The sequence below is a fragment of the Orbicella franksi genome, chromosome 3, assembly GCF_964199315.1.
Source record: "Orbicella franksi chromosome 3, jaOrbFran1.1, whole genome shotgun sequence".
NCBI lineage: Eukaryota > Metazoa > Cnidaria > Anthozoa > Scleractinia > Merulinidae > Orbicella > Orbicella franksi.
In genome coordinates, this window is record NC_138147.1 from 1,572,501 (window position 1) to 1,586,174 (window position 13,674).

At 39.1% G+C, this 13,674-nt stretch overlaps 1 pseudogene; it reads left to right on the plus strand.

The window, feature by feature from the left end:
* Positions 1–3,713: 3,713 nt before the first annotated feature.
* LOC145480506 (matrilin-1-like) lies at positions 3,714–12,722 on the plus strand (annotated as a pseudogene).
* The last annotated feature ends 952 nt before the right edge of the window (positions 12,723–13,674 follow it).

Below are 13,674 nucleotides of genomic sequence, written 5' to 3' on the forward strand. Positions count from 1 at the left end.
AAGTCTATTGTTTTCACCAGTTGTTATTCATATGACGTGAAATCACTGCAATACGAGCAAATGTCTCTGGAGACTGTTTTTCTACCGTGTCCTGAAGGACAATTAAACGCCCAAGAGACCTTTATTATAACACAAACAAAAACAAACGTGCCTGGAATGTAAAAGAACATTGTTAATTAGCATAATTTTTGGCGGCTATTGAATTAGTGATATTGTACTTTATGACAAGTTATTCCGCACTTTCTGTCAAAAATACGTATCCAATGGAATACATGGAACTCTATCTTATATTCAAAATACAGTTTACATTAATTGACACACCTTTCTATCAGTACCATTTACTTCATTAATTATAAAATATTGTTCGATCCGCATTGTTCGAGAATGGAAAAGTCTTGTTCTTGTTCTTGTTCTTGTTTTATTTTTGCGGTTTATAGATATAATTACAGCATATCAATGTATACTGGGCAAGGAAGCCCAGGGAAGCCAATAAGGGTTATGTTAAAGACTTCCTTAAGTCCAGGTTTCTAAACCAGCAAAAGAGACGAGGCTCTCCAGAATTGTAATTCTCACCATTAGGGTCAAGACAATATATAACACAGGCATGATTGTAGTTCAGACCAGACGGTTGAGCAATATAAGTGTTAATCCCAATTATGTATTGTTTTCCAAGGTCTTTTTGTATATGGTCGCTCTTGAAAAGTACGCCGTTAAAATGTGTGACAATGCTAAAAGCATTTTAAAAAATGTCTGTTGTTTTCGGAAAGGCAAAAGACCTGAGGAAAATGAGCAAAAAAACCCCATATAAACTCGAACAGCCTGAATTTCTCCTAGAATGACTGTACAGATAAAAAGTGTATAGCGCAGCATAAAATTAAAGCTAATTAACAAATGGTATGTATGTAGTCGCTCTTACCTTGAACAAAATATAACATTAAAGAAAGGTTAATCCTTGTGGTATGCGAATTATGTCCTCAAAAGATGTAATAATGCTATAAAATTTAAACTGCTTGTTTTTGGATTAACAAAAATGTCGTTTTGGGTACTTAAAAAGTTTAGCTTCGATTTTCCGTAAGGCAAGAGACATACGGTTTTCGGGAAACCGGGACAAAGAGTCAAGTTCCCCAACAATGACGGAACAGATGAAAAGTTTGTAGCGCAGCCTAAAATTACCGCGAATTAACCAGCTTTTACCTGTAGAACTTTTCTTTTTTTACATCTACATTTACATTTTTACAAGCCTAAAACACCGTTTGAAAGCATTTGAGAGAAAACCGTCGTTGGGTCCCTTGACACTACCGGCAAATTACAATTTGATTTTGTCCATTGAAGGAAATAAATACTCTTCTCTTAAAGGAAAGGATATTGGCATAAGCGACTCAACTTCTAATCACGCTTCAGAAAGATCAGTTTTGAAAATTTAAATGGCATAGCACTATAAACTGTTGCAAAGAATTTACGCCCTATTCATTTACTACATTTTTGTGTGACGAAGGTTTTAAATATTCAAAATTTTAACAACAGTGTATGAGCTCATTGGTGTTATTGCCATCCAAAAATCTTGCAGTTTTTGAAATCCAATTTCTCCTTGAATACTACACCCAAAGACCCCAAGAGTTTACCACTGAATTGCTAATTTTTTTGTTAACAAGGAGAGCATCAACTTCCGTTCCATTCACCGCTCTAAACTTGCGATAGACGTCAGTTGTTGCTTTTACTTTAGAAACAACTCAGCTTAGACGATTCAGCAGGGGAGAAATTAAGTTTCATTTTAATATATAGCTCTTCACAATAAAATGCAAAAACTGTTATAACTAATTTGACTCCCCAAGAAGTCGCCCATTAACTCCTCCGGCAAGTTGCTGAGTTTACTACTAACGGTTATGTTGGTTAAATTAAATGAGTCCTTATTGCAATTCTAGCTTAATCATTTTCACAAGAAATATGATTAAGTTTCAGCAAGTGTTTGCTTTTTTGTCAGCTTTCTGTAATTTGTGCAGTAAATGTCGCCAATATAATTATTGTGGCTGGGGGCAGCTCCAGACAATAAGCCACAGGCAAAAGGAACAATGAAAGATGAAAGTAGGTATGAAACCCATTATTTTAACAAATAAAAATAACGAAAATTTGTTGTACGTTTCAACAGAGTTTAGACATTTAATAAAAAATAAACCCACACAGACTGGAAGAGCTTGGCAACTTGGAAAAAACGCTTACAAAAATGTACACATGTATGTGGAACTAATTAACATCAGATAATTTGGTTTTATCAACTGGGTTGATAATGTGAATTGGCCACCGTAAAGAGATTCGAAAGCTAGTGTTATACTCTCCACCGACGCAGCACCACAGTTTTTTTAGAAACTTACCCCCCTCTAATTAAAATTACGTTTCTTTCAAAAAACGGTTCAATTACGGTTTTCAGTGGGGCTTTAATGTTTCATGAAAATAAACTGACAAAGCGAGACCACACGCATGGAAAAAGCAATTTGCAAAACCGTACAAAAAAAAGAATCACTGGCAACTACTATTTACATTAGTGAGTCAGGCAAAAATTTAGGGATGATATAATCAGGTAGATCGAGAGGATATTTGAAAAGGCGGTGAGAAAAAGTCACTTGGCCCAGTGAGTAACGATAATATCATCCGGCGTTATATTTCTTTCAAGCGCCTTATTTGATGGGCCTATTTCGGGTTTTTATTATCTTTGCTGAGGTGGGCGGTCAATATCGTCTTTGTGTTACAGCTACACGTTAACTTATCGCAAAGGAAAACTCTCTAAAGAATGAAACGAGTTCTACAGTCGATCATTTAATGTTTTCCTGTAAAATGTTCGCTTTAAATTTGGAAGGGTTGCTGTTTCTCAACACATTAGTTGCAGGTGCATACGAACATGCCACGCAGTGAAACTCTCTGGGCATGAAGTAAAAAAACAGTTCTACAGTCAATAAATGAATATAAAAAGTCGTTGGATACCAAGATACCCTTAACCTTGTATCAAATTAAAGTTTGTAGATCTAACTTTCAAAAACTGTAATGGGTTTTTCCGGAAAATAATTTATGGAGTTTTCTGCGAAGTCTAAACCGGAAGGTACGTTCAAAATTCCAGCTCAATAAATTACTTTTATCTTTGTAATTTCATTTTTCTCAAGGTCATGAACCCAAACTCTTAAAAACCGTGGAGGTTTCCCTGTCATCGATCGAATTCAAACTTACATCGGAGTGACCGCACCTGGACCGTTCCAATAAATTCTTTTTAAGCTAGTAAATTACTACGTCCTTTCTATGTAAATTGATTTAGTGCGCACAAATGCTATTAAAACTCATCAAATATTTTCGCCCGCGCGATTGGTCTAAACGCGTCACGTGATTGAATATGCCCCAGCTAAAACTGGGGAATATCACTCGGATATTCCCCTATTTTCAGAACTGCGCGTTTTGCGAAAGAGATTTGAAGGATAATAAACATAATAGCCTCCAATTTAGCGTGAAAATATGCTCGGATATTTGTCCTCGGACATTATCTGTTCCTCGAACACAGCTCTCGGAAAACCGTTCGCTTCTCGGAACAGGTAATGTCCAAGCAACTTTTCGCGCCAAATGAAGGCTATTTTTTTTTATATATTTTTAGATTTTGAAATCTAGGGTATTTATTTCAGAGCTAATTTGCCATTTTCCTTTAATTTTCCACAGTCGTCAACAGAACACCCGCAATGCATTTCTTGTGGCTGAGCTGTTTTGTTGCAGCGTATCTTACAACATGTCAAGGTAAACAATTTTGAATGAAATTTAAAGAAACGCTAACAACATGAAAGCAAATCAGTGTTCGCGTTCAAATCATCTAAATTGGTAATTAAATTTAAGCCCAAAAAATCCAACGAGCAAACAGCACGTTGACATTATAACACACTGAGGTCCACTGCAGCACTGTTACCAACACGACTGCAAAACTGGGTACCCAAGGTAGTAGTAATATAACAACATGAAATGGTGGGACTATTGACAGATTTGCCCCCATAAAGTATTAAATCAAACGTTAACCCAATAATAGTTTTGCAGAAAACATGTAATCTCGTGATCCCAACGCAGCCAGTGGGCTATTCAACTGACATGTGCCAAGCATGAACTAGGCCACTGCCACCGGCAATCAAATCCACAATGGCAGAACGAAGATTTTGAAAATCCAGCGCCCTAGCCATTCGATTGCGTTCTTTTTGTTACAAAGATTACAAATCCAGTGCCTTTACCTCTAGGCTAGCCGCCTCCGTAAAGAGTTAGCTTCAATTTAAAGTGCCCATGAAGTGAAACGTTTTTTGCTTTTATCTGTCGCTTTTTGTCTACTTTTCGAAACTGCCTAAAGCGAATAATGTTAGAAAGATAAAAATCCCACTTTTTGCCGCCCAAAGTGAGCTCAGTATAGCAAAACAGTGGGTCCGGAGACTGGCAACGAGTTTACAAGCGATTCGTTTACCCCACTTTGCCTCTGTAGCTATGTGAATTGCCATAGGAGATTTCTTCAAAGTTCGCCATTTTTTTTTGCAAGTAAAATGTCAGATAGTGATGGATATATGTCCTCTAGTGAAAGTTCCAACGTGCAAGAGTCGGAAAGTAGCGATGAAGTCGTCTGAACAATTTCCTATGTCACGGCATTGTAATACATTCGTTTTGGCCGCGCGCAAAATGGACCCACTTTCGGTTGTCAAATTCGAACTTTGAACAGCAAAAAATCAAATTTTTCTCTCTTTAACATTATTCGCTTTTGGCAATTTCGAAAAGTAGACATAACAAGCGACAGAAAAACGAAAAAAAAAAAAAAATTCACTTCATAGGCACTTTTAGATGACAAGAACAAATCATAATAAATTACGTGCTATTTCTTCTTTTTGTTCAGCTGCTTCGTCCGATTGTGAGAATACTCCGCTAGATATAGCTATCGTTATTGACCAAACGAGGAGCGTAGGACCGAGAAACTATGATAAAATGTTGGACTCGGTCAAATCTCTCATTGACAAGTACGATGTTGGCGAAGACAAAGCGCACTTCTCGATCGTCACGTACGCTAGAAACGCCAAAGTTCGAGTGAGTCTTGACGATCCAAAGTACTACAGCAACGAGGCGCTTAAAGAACTTCTTGACGAAATGAAGAAACAAGACAAATAAGGAAGCCTTACAAGGACTGACGTAGCGCTGAAAACAGTTGGCGAAGAAGTGTTTGTTAAAAAGAATGGCGATCGACCAGAATCACCGAACATCACGATCGTTTTCACTGACGGGAAAACGCACAAAAGGTCTGAGGATTATGAAACCGTGATACCAGCGCTTGAGGTGAGAACATGTATGCATTGCTAAGAGAAAATTAGTTGTAAGACCTCTGGGCACACATCGTAACTTGAAAGACCTCGAAATTTTTTAAGGGCGCATAATTATCGCAATCACGACAGCCCTTATCTTCGTTGGTGGAGGCGCGGTGACCTCATGGTTAGTTCGCTCGCTTCTGGATCAAGCGGTTCAGGATCGAGCCCTGACCGGCGAGATTGTGTTAATAATATAATAATAATGTATCTTAAAAGAAAGTGAAGAATGATCATCGCAGTAAATTTTCAATTTAAGCAACTGGAAAGAAGAAGCCTGAAAAAAATGAGGGCTTCAAGGGGATTCGAACCCGTGACCTCCGTGATGCCGGTGCGATGCTCTACCAACTGAGCTATGAAGCCACACATTGGGAGCGAGGTCAATTAATTGAGTTCATATCTTCCCGTGAGAAGTGAAATGATGTGAAGAATATATGAAATAATTCATACTTGAACTGCGGTTGTAGATGAAAGTGAAGAATGATCATGGCAGTAAATGCTTTAGAAACCAGATATAAGCGCCGGCCTGATGGGTCAGTCAGTCAATCAGTCAATCAATCAATTTATTAATGTCATGCGTGCAAAAAGAGGTTGCCCTCGATATCTTAGCCAGGGGCTCATGTATAGGACGCATGACAAAGATAACGATAAAATGAGAGAACAAAAAGGACTAGTTAAATACCAGTCAAAGACAAAATTTTAAATTTTAAGTGTAATAGTAAAATAAAGAACATGAAATAATATAAAGGTTGTAGATATATATTCATCAAGCCTAAAACTGTGACATCTCTCATTAGTGCCAATAAATTAAACAATAATAAACTGTAAATCTTTATACATGCGAGATATCATTTTAACCTGCTTAATTTAAAACTGGGTTCGCTGGCTCGTGCATAGTGAATACTAAATAAGTCATTTCAGAAGTAGCGTATTTCTTCTTATTTGTGTTTCGTCTCCAACAAAGGCGGCTGGGGTTAATCGAGTTGCTGTTGGCATTGGCAAGAATATTGATGAATCAGAGCTTGAGACCATTGCTGGAGACAAGAACCGAGTGGTTAATGCCCAGGATTTTGGAGACTTAGACAACCAGTTGGATGATATTCGTGAAAAAACTTGCAGTATGTATTTTGTCCGCAGTGCTTATTCGTTGACGTATTGTTCGGGAAATAATATTTAAATTTGAGCGACAGGCAAAAAATTATGACCGCACAGTTCATCAGGGAATCCTGACAGGGTAACAGACAAAGCAGACCTAGAGGGAAGAATAGCGAAATCGACGATGACGAAATGTAAACAATTGCGGAGGAAGATACTGTGGAAGTTGACCAATATTTTCAGGCTTTCACAGAGTGGTTTTATTTGTGGCCTCTGTGAAAGGCAAGAGGCCTACCCCAGTCAATAAGCCAGTCATTAAGTCAGTCAGTCAGTCAGTCAGTCAGACAGCAGTCAGACGGTGAGTCAGTCAGTCAGTCAGTCATTCAGTCAGTCAGCCAGTCAGTCAGGCAGTCTGTCAGTCAGCCGACAAGTCAGTCAGTTGGTCAGTCAGTCAGTATGCTACATGTATGATACAGGACGACTATAAATCATACTGGACGGATGCAATAAGTGTAACAAAATAATGATTTTTATTGTGATTGTTATTGTGAAGATAAATTAGTATGCAAAAATCGAAGTTTACAAACTCTGTGTATTAAAAAGGAATATCCATACATTTTGCGTGCTTGCTTACACTTTAGATATCGATGGAGGTTATATGGAATGGTCCAAATGGACGGAATGTACTGCAACTTGTGGTGGGGGAACCCGTCGACATTCAAGAACTTGCACCAAACCTAAGCCAAAAAATAATGGGAAAACTTGTGTTAAACAGAAGCTTGGCCCACCTAGTGAGACTGAAATCTGCAACACCAAGAAATGTAGTAAGAACATAACAGTCATTTTTCTTCATAGTTTACCTCACCACAGTCCATTTTGAGGGTTTGAATCGGGGTGCTGAAATCCCAGTTGTCAGTTTTATTTGAAATTTTTAGCCCATTTTTCAGTTTTTAGTCAATTTTGCACATCTCGCCTTTTTTATTTGAAGTGACAAGTAAACTATTGAGCAATTCTCAGCTATCTAAATCACGTAGTTTTCTGGTGGCTGAGTTTAGCTAAACTGTTATCTGTCTTAGGAATTGCAAATTATGACTTAATTGGAACCATTCTGTAAAGTAAATGTTTTTCGATGTCTTATAACCTTGGTGGAACTCAGTTTGTTTTGAATTAAACACGCACGATTGCGGTATGTTCCGAAAAATGTCATGATCTTTTTTCTTTTTTTCATCCTCAGTTCCTTGCTCGTTGGTAGTGACCTCCTTAGTTTTTTTATCGTTTCTTTGAAGGTCCAACTCCGGAGCCTCCTCCTCCAGAACCTTGCAAGGAACATCTTGATGTCGGTGTCATCATCGATTCTTCCAACAGTATATCCCAACGGGACTACAATATTACTCGTCAATATATAGTATAACTGGCTGAAAGACTTGAAATATCTGAAGCAGGTACACATATGGCGATCCTTCTCTACAGCTTCGAAGCGCATACTTGGCACAGGTTGGTAATTAAAGCAGTTGAACTGTAACCTGGGCCTTCCTCATCTGCTTTTCTCATGAAAGCAGTTTCAGATGCAAACACATTTACTGTCTAACTCCAAACGGAACTATCCCTTACGTATATCTTTTGATTAATGTTTCCTGCTTCATTAATTAAGCCCAATCCAGGACATGTGTTGTTCGTGAGGGAATACAGATTTATTCCTTATTTTCAACAATGATTTGTATCTGGTTTCTAGAATTAGAGACACCAATAGGATAAATAAAATATGCGACAATGTTATTCCAAGTCAAGCTATGAAGTATTAAATAATGGTATACGTAATTAAGTGGTAAACACGAAATTAAAGACCGTGTTTGACGACACTTCCAAACATCTTGAGAGAGTTGAAAATACGATGGGTGGCGGAGTAATTTTTTTGCAGACTTCAGTATTTGAAAATGTGGACACTCTCTTGAGTGCTTGATGATCGTAAATAGTAACAATCTTTTATTAGGAAGCTCCATCACTAAAAGTGGTTTACATAGAGGTCCTAATACTAGATATATACTATATAATGATACAATTATAACAATCTAGTCTATTACATGCTAACTAAGTTCAGATATCCAAACACCGTCATTGTCAGGATTCTCTTTTTGTAAATAGATGATTGATTACTGGACTTGTTTGAGAAGTTATTGTTAATCTCCATTGTTCTAGATTTTCCGATACCCAATCGATTGATGCAATACACTCCAAAGCTGACAGTTTGCCGCACATTCAAGGTGGAACAAGAACAGATAGAGCCCTGGAACTAGCAGCTAAAGATTTCTTTGGCTGGGAAGACAGCGGTGACAGACCAGATAAACCAAACGTGTTGATTGTGCTCACAGATGGTGACACGAATGAAGGAAGTAAGCCATTCAGCCAAGTGACCCCACCTCTGGATGTGAAAAATAATCAGCAAACTTTTCCTCTTCATCGTTTTTCGACTGAAGTTTTTGTTCCAAACTTACATCTTAACATCTGAAAATCCACGATAACCCAACACAAAGCGAAAATTAAATACCACAAAATTGCACCTGACCAAAAAGGGAATGAAGGTTCTTATGTAATTTATCAAAAAACCGAGAAATTGCGTTTTACTACATTTCCAGTCGTTACAGCGATGCTATTTGACAAGCTGCTATGTGTTTGGAAATGTGGTGGAAACACTATCTTGAGCGTCTGATGTATTTTCTTACTCGAATAAGGAGAAAACGGTGCAAAAAATTCGTGAAAGATCGGACCGAAAATGACGTTCTTTGTTCAAACGTGTTGAATTAGTTAGTTAGAAAATTTGGATTCCAAAATTCGTGCTTTGAAATTTCACAGTTAAGGGGGTCCAACATGTCTGGTTCCTGATAAAATAATAAGACGGGGATTTTGTGATATTTAGTTCTCGATGTGTTGGAATGTGATGGATTTTTGAGTCAGCGCGGCCCAGTGGTAGCGCGCTCGTCTTGAAACTTGCAGGTCAAGGGTTCAAGTTCCTTTTTCACCAATAAGCTAGAGTTGTTTTTAGGTAGATCCTTCTTTAATTTCTCGGCCACGCTTGTAAACTGAACCAATTGGCCTGCCTACCCACAGCTGGGATTTTTAAACTTAATATGTTTATTTGAAATATATTAAGCGGGTTACTTGTGAACCAGCTACAATAGCTGTAGCTACGCGCTATAATAATCATTTAATTTACGACTGACGTTACACACTGAGCCTTTTCTATACAGCAAGCAGGCGTCAGGAGAATTGCCGTCGGAATTGGTAGTGGGATAGATTTGAGAGAGCTGCAACAAATCGCTAGCAACAACAAAGACGTTTTGCAAGTTCAAAACTATGGGCAATTATACAGCAAACTAGAAGAAATCATGATAATGGCCTGTGAGGAGCAGTATCCTGGTAAGTTAGACAAAACTGAAACTCGAGTACAAAAGTGGAACGTTGTTCTGAATTGAAACCGTGATATCTCGGTACCTTTAATAAGAAAAATGGCTGTACATACATATACTAAAACCTCTATTTACAATATGGTTATTAATACAAACGCGAAAGACTAGTACTTACTCTACGTCTCCTCAGAAGGTGTTCAAAACTGACTTGCTCTTTAGCTGACTGGTGAAATCTGTTGGGCAGCTTCCGCAGGGGTAACCCAACATATTTCTGGGAAGCTTGACCTACTGACGATGGGCTAGGCTCTCAACAACGAAGATCTGTAATGCTAAGAAATCTGCAATACTAATTTGAAGTAGTTATTCCATGTCATGATTCTTAGTTTGCTTGTCTTTCAACAGGTGATTGTGGCAACTGGGGACCTTATGGAGAATGCAGTAAGACTTGTGGCGGTGGAGTCCAGCTTCGGCAGAGAAGATGCCCAGCAAACAGTCTTCATTTAAAACAGCAAAAGAAACGCTGCAAAACCAATCTTTGTCCAGGGCAACGTAAGTAGCATGCATTGTCGCAAGAGTGATTATTCCAGCCACTCGTTTGCAAAAGGATAAAGAACAACACAATCTTTGTAACGAAAGTGAACTCAAAGATTCAAGATCTCTGGGCAAGACTTTTTGCCTAGTGTCTCGTTATCGTGGACAAATAATTCCCAAAGCGGCAAAGATGAAAAGAAGTCTCTCGTGAAAACAACACGAAGGTGCCAGAGGCTTGAGAAAATTTCTCGCAAACGAGGCTTGGTGGTGAATCAGTAGAGCGTGTGACGCAATCATGCATAAGGTCTACACGACAACTACAGTCGAACCTCCCGTAAGCGCTAACGGGAGGTGATCGCTTACGATAGCTTAATTAGACCATGCTGGGTGAAAATTTTGCCTCATTAGCACATGTAAACTGCAGAGACTTACCCCATGTTTCAATTTTTTTTTCCAGAAAAAAAAAAAAGAATCAATTTCGCGAAAAAATCCGGTCCTTCCCATTGAGAAATTTCCCGGGAATGCTATTATGTTACAACGCCTTATTTTCCAAGTTACGCTCTATCATCTGTCAAGTGGTCGCTTACGGGAGTTTAATAACAAAAGAAAATTCAAACTTTTAGCTCTAAAAGTGGTCGCGGTCGAGAGGTGATCGTTTACAAGAGGTTCCAAAAATAGTGATTTGACTTGGAAACTTTTGGTATTTTGGAAAACTGGTCGTTGAGGAGAGGTGGTCGCTAACGAGAGGTGGTCGCAACCGGAGGTTCAACTGTACTATCTATACTTTCCACCGTCTATTGCATTTATTTGCCTTTTTTTATCTTTACTTAAACCTTAGAGCCTTGTATTGACAAGGAGGGAGACTGTCCTCAGAGAGCTGCTTCAGGAGACTGTTGGAAAACCGCAAAACCATCGACAAGTTTCTACATTGGAAAAACGTTTCCACTATGGGATAAATGTCAAAAGAGTTGTCGTCGATGCAGTGGTAAGAGGTGGAAGACAAACACGTGTAGCAAACTAATATTCCTCGTCGTTCTTTTATCTATTACAAATACCCTTGGAATTCTTAAGCACGGAAGGCAGCATTTGCTATTGTACTGTCAGTTACCCGTGTCCTTGCTTGGTGCTATACCGTTGAAATCGTTGAGAATAATTTTGCTATGATTTATGGGTAAATGAACCAGTCGCTTTTTTTCCTACGGAGGATGTAAACTGGAAGCAAGTACATGTAACTGTTGCCGGCGAAGCGCGGGAAAACATGATGTACGGGCGAATCCCGATCGGGTTTAGTCTAACTTCTGATTGGCTGAAAAGGTGCATGCACGAGGTTTTCAAACTAGTCAAATTCAAATCCAAAGCACAAATGAAAACTGCTCTATCCGATATTCCTTTTCATTTTGCGGCAGCTGACACCTCATGCCAAGACAGTGATCCGTACATTTGTTCCTATTGGTCAAAGGCACAAGGAAATCGATTCAAATGCAACTTCCGTTTTCGTCAAGGTTACGGAGTAAAGTCCCTGAGAGGTAAGCAGTTTCACGAGGATTTAGTTACTAAATAACAACACTCTATGCATCCCTAACTCGCAACATTCATGAATGGAAGTAACAGTGCGTGGAGTTGCAACGCTTTCCTTCTTTGGGGTAAACGGTGTGAAAGTTACTAACTCCTAAGCTTGTTCTTGGAAAAAAGTAAGATCCAGGGGCCAGTTGTTGGAAGGCTGCATGACCCTATCCGGTGGATAAGCGTTGACAAAATACACTACACTATAATTTGGATGGTGACTTATACGGTGGATAGCGTTACACACCCTTTGACCAACTGGGGCCAGACTGTTTGGTTAAATAGTCTAAGTGTGTGTTGATGCTAAAAAGAATTGGACAAACAATGGACACGTCTGGCTCGGAAAGAAAAGACGTAACTGAGCGATAACTACTTGAGCCTCTAAAATGTAACTGCTTTATGTTTATGCTCCCATTAACGTACGGGTTAACTTGCTAATATGACCTGCAACGTTTCTTTCTTCAGACATGTGTAAGAAGAGCTGCGGTCAGTGCAGCGGCGGCGGAGGCGGAGGAGGAGGAGGTTATTATCATTAAATCAGTAGTAGATCTAAGTCAGAGCCCTGGGAAACTCCATCGCCTTTTGTTTTCACTGAATAAGAAACATGGTACAGTTGAAAGGAGACTGAAGCCGTTAATTTCTGTTCTGGTGGCTCCTCTCTCTTAGTTACCTTAACGTCTGGATTCTGAAGACATGTTGAAAACAAAGGCAAAGCCCCGTCAAACGTCCATAAGTAAAGATCTCCAAACTACATGTACAATTGTTACTTTATTTTAAGGACAATTGAGATTCTGGTGAAAGCATCCCTGTCCTAGCTTACTTTTGGCAGAGGGTCTGAATGAGGGGAGTTTCTCTGATTCCAGTTACAAATTCTGTATTCCTTTGGCCATTTAGCGAAAGATACGAGACGTGCAGAAAAAGATCTAAATCTAATTCGCAAAACCGTACTGACAATGAATCAAACCCATAAATTCTGTTTTTTCACCTTCTTTTTCAGGTCAGGGTGGTTACGGAGGTGGTAGTCGTCCTGGTTACGGTGGCGGCCATCGTCGTCCTGGTTGGGGACGTTGATAATCAGGTAGTAAACTCCACTATAACCGGATGCTGTTCATTTGTTCAACCAGTTTAAGCCAGGGTATCAAGAACTTTTTTTAGTGTATCACTCGTTGAGTTTAAATCAGTATGTTTACATCAGTATGATTCTCTCCGAATAATATTCATTAATACGAGTGCACTAAGTAAAGTGACTAAGTCGGGAAGATGCGTTTTTCAGTTTTAAAAAAATAATGATGTGTAGTATTTGCAGCTTGTTTTTAACTTCCAGCTTTCAAAATCAAAGCGTGCCGTTATCGTTCCAGACGAAATTCTAGTGGGAATAGCGAACAAACTGTTAAAAAGGAGTGATAAATAAACTTGCAAGTTGAAAGTCTCTCTTGATTTGTAATTTTTGATCTACTCATTCTACTAGTAGCCTGGCTCACTAGCTTCCAAGCTGGCCAGCTGGGTGGGTTGGTGGACGGATAGATTGCTGGATGGCGTGACCAGCTGACTGGCTGTCTGCGTAATCGTAGCGATAACTCGTGGCGAGATGATGGCAATTATTTGGCTACACTTACAGGAAGAGGTGTTACATCGATATTCTTGTCACGTTTGAAGCAAGTAGACCTGGGGGGAGGTACTCCCAGAAAAGTTGGGTGGGGGTGTGCGGCCCGCTTCCCAAAACCCTTAAC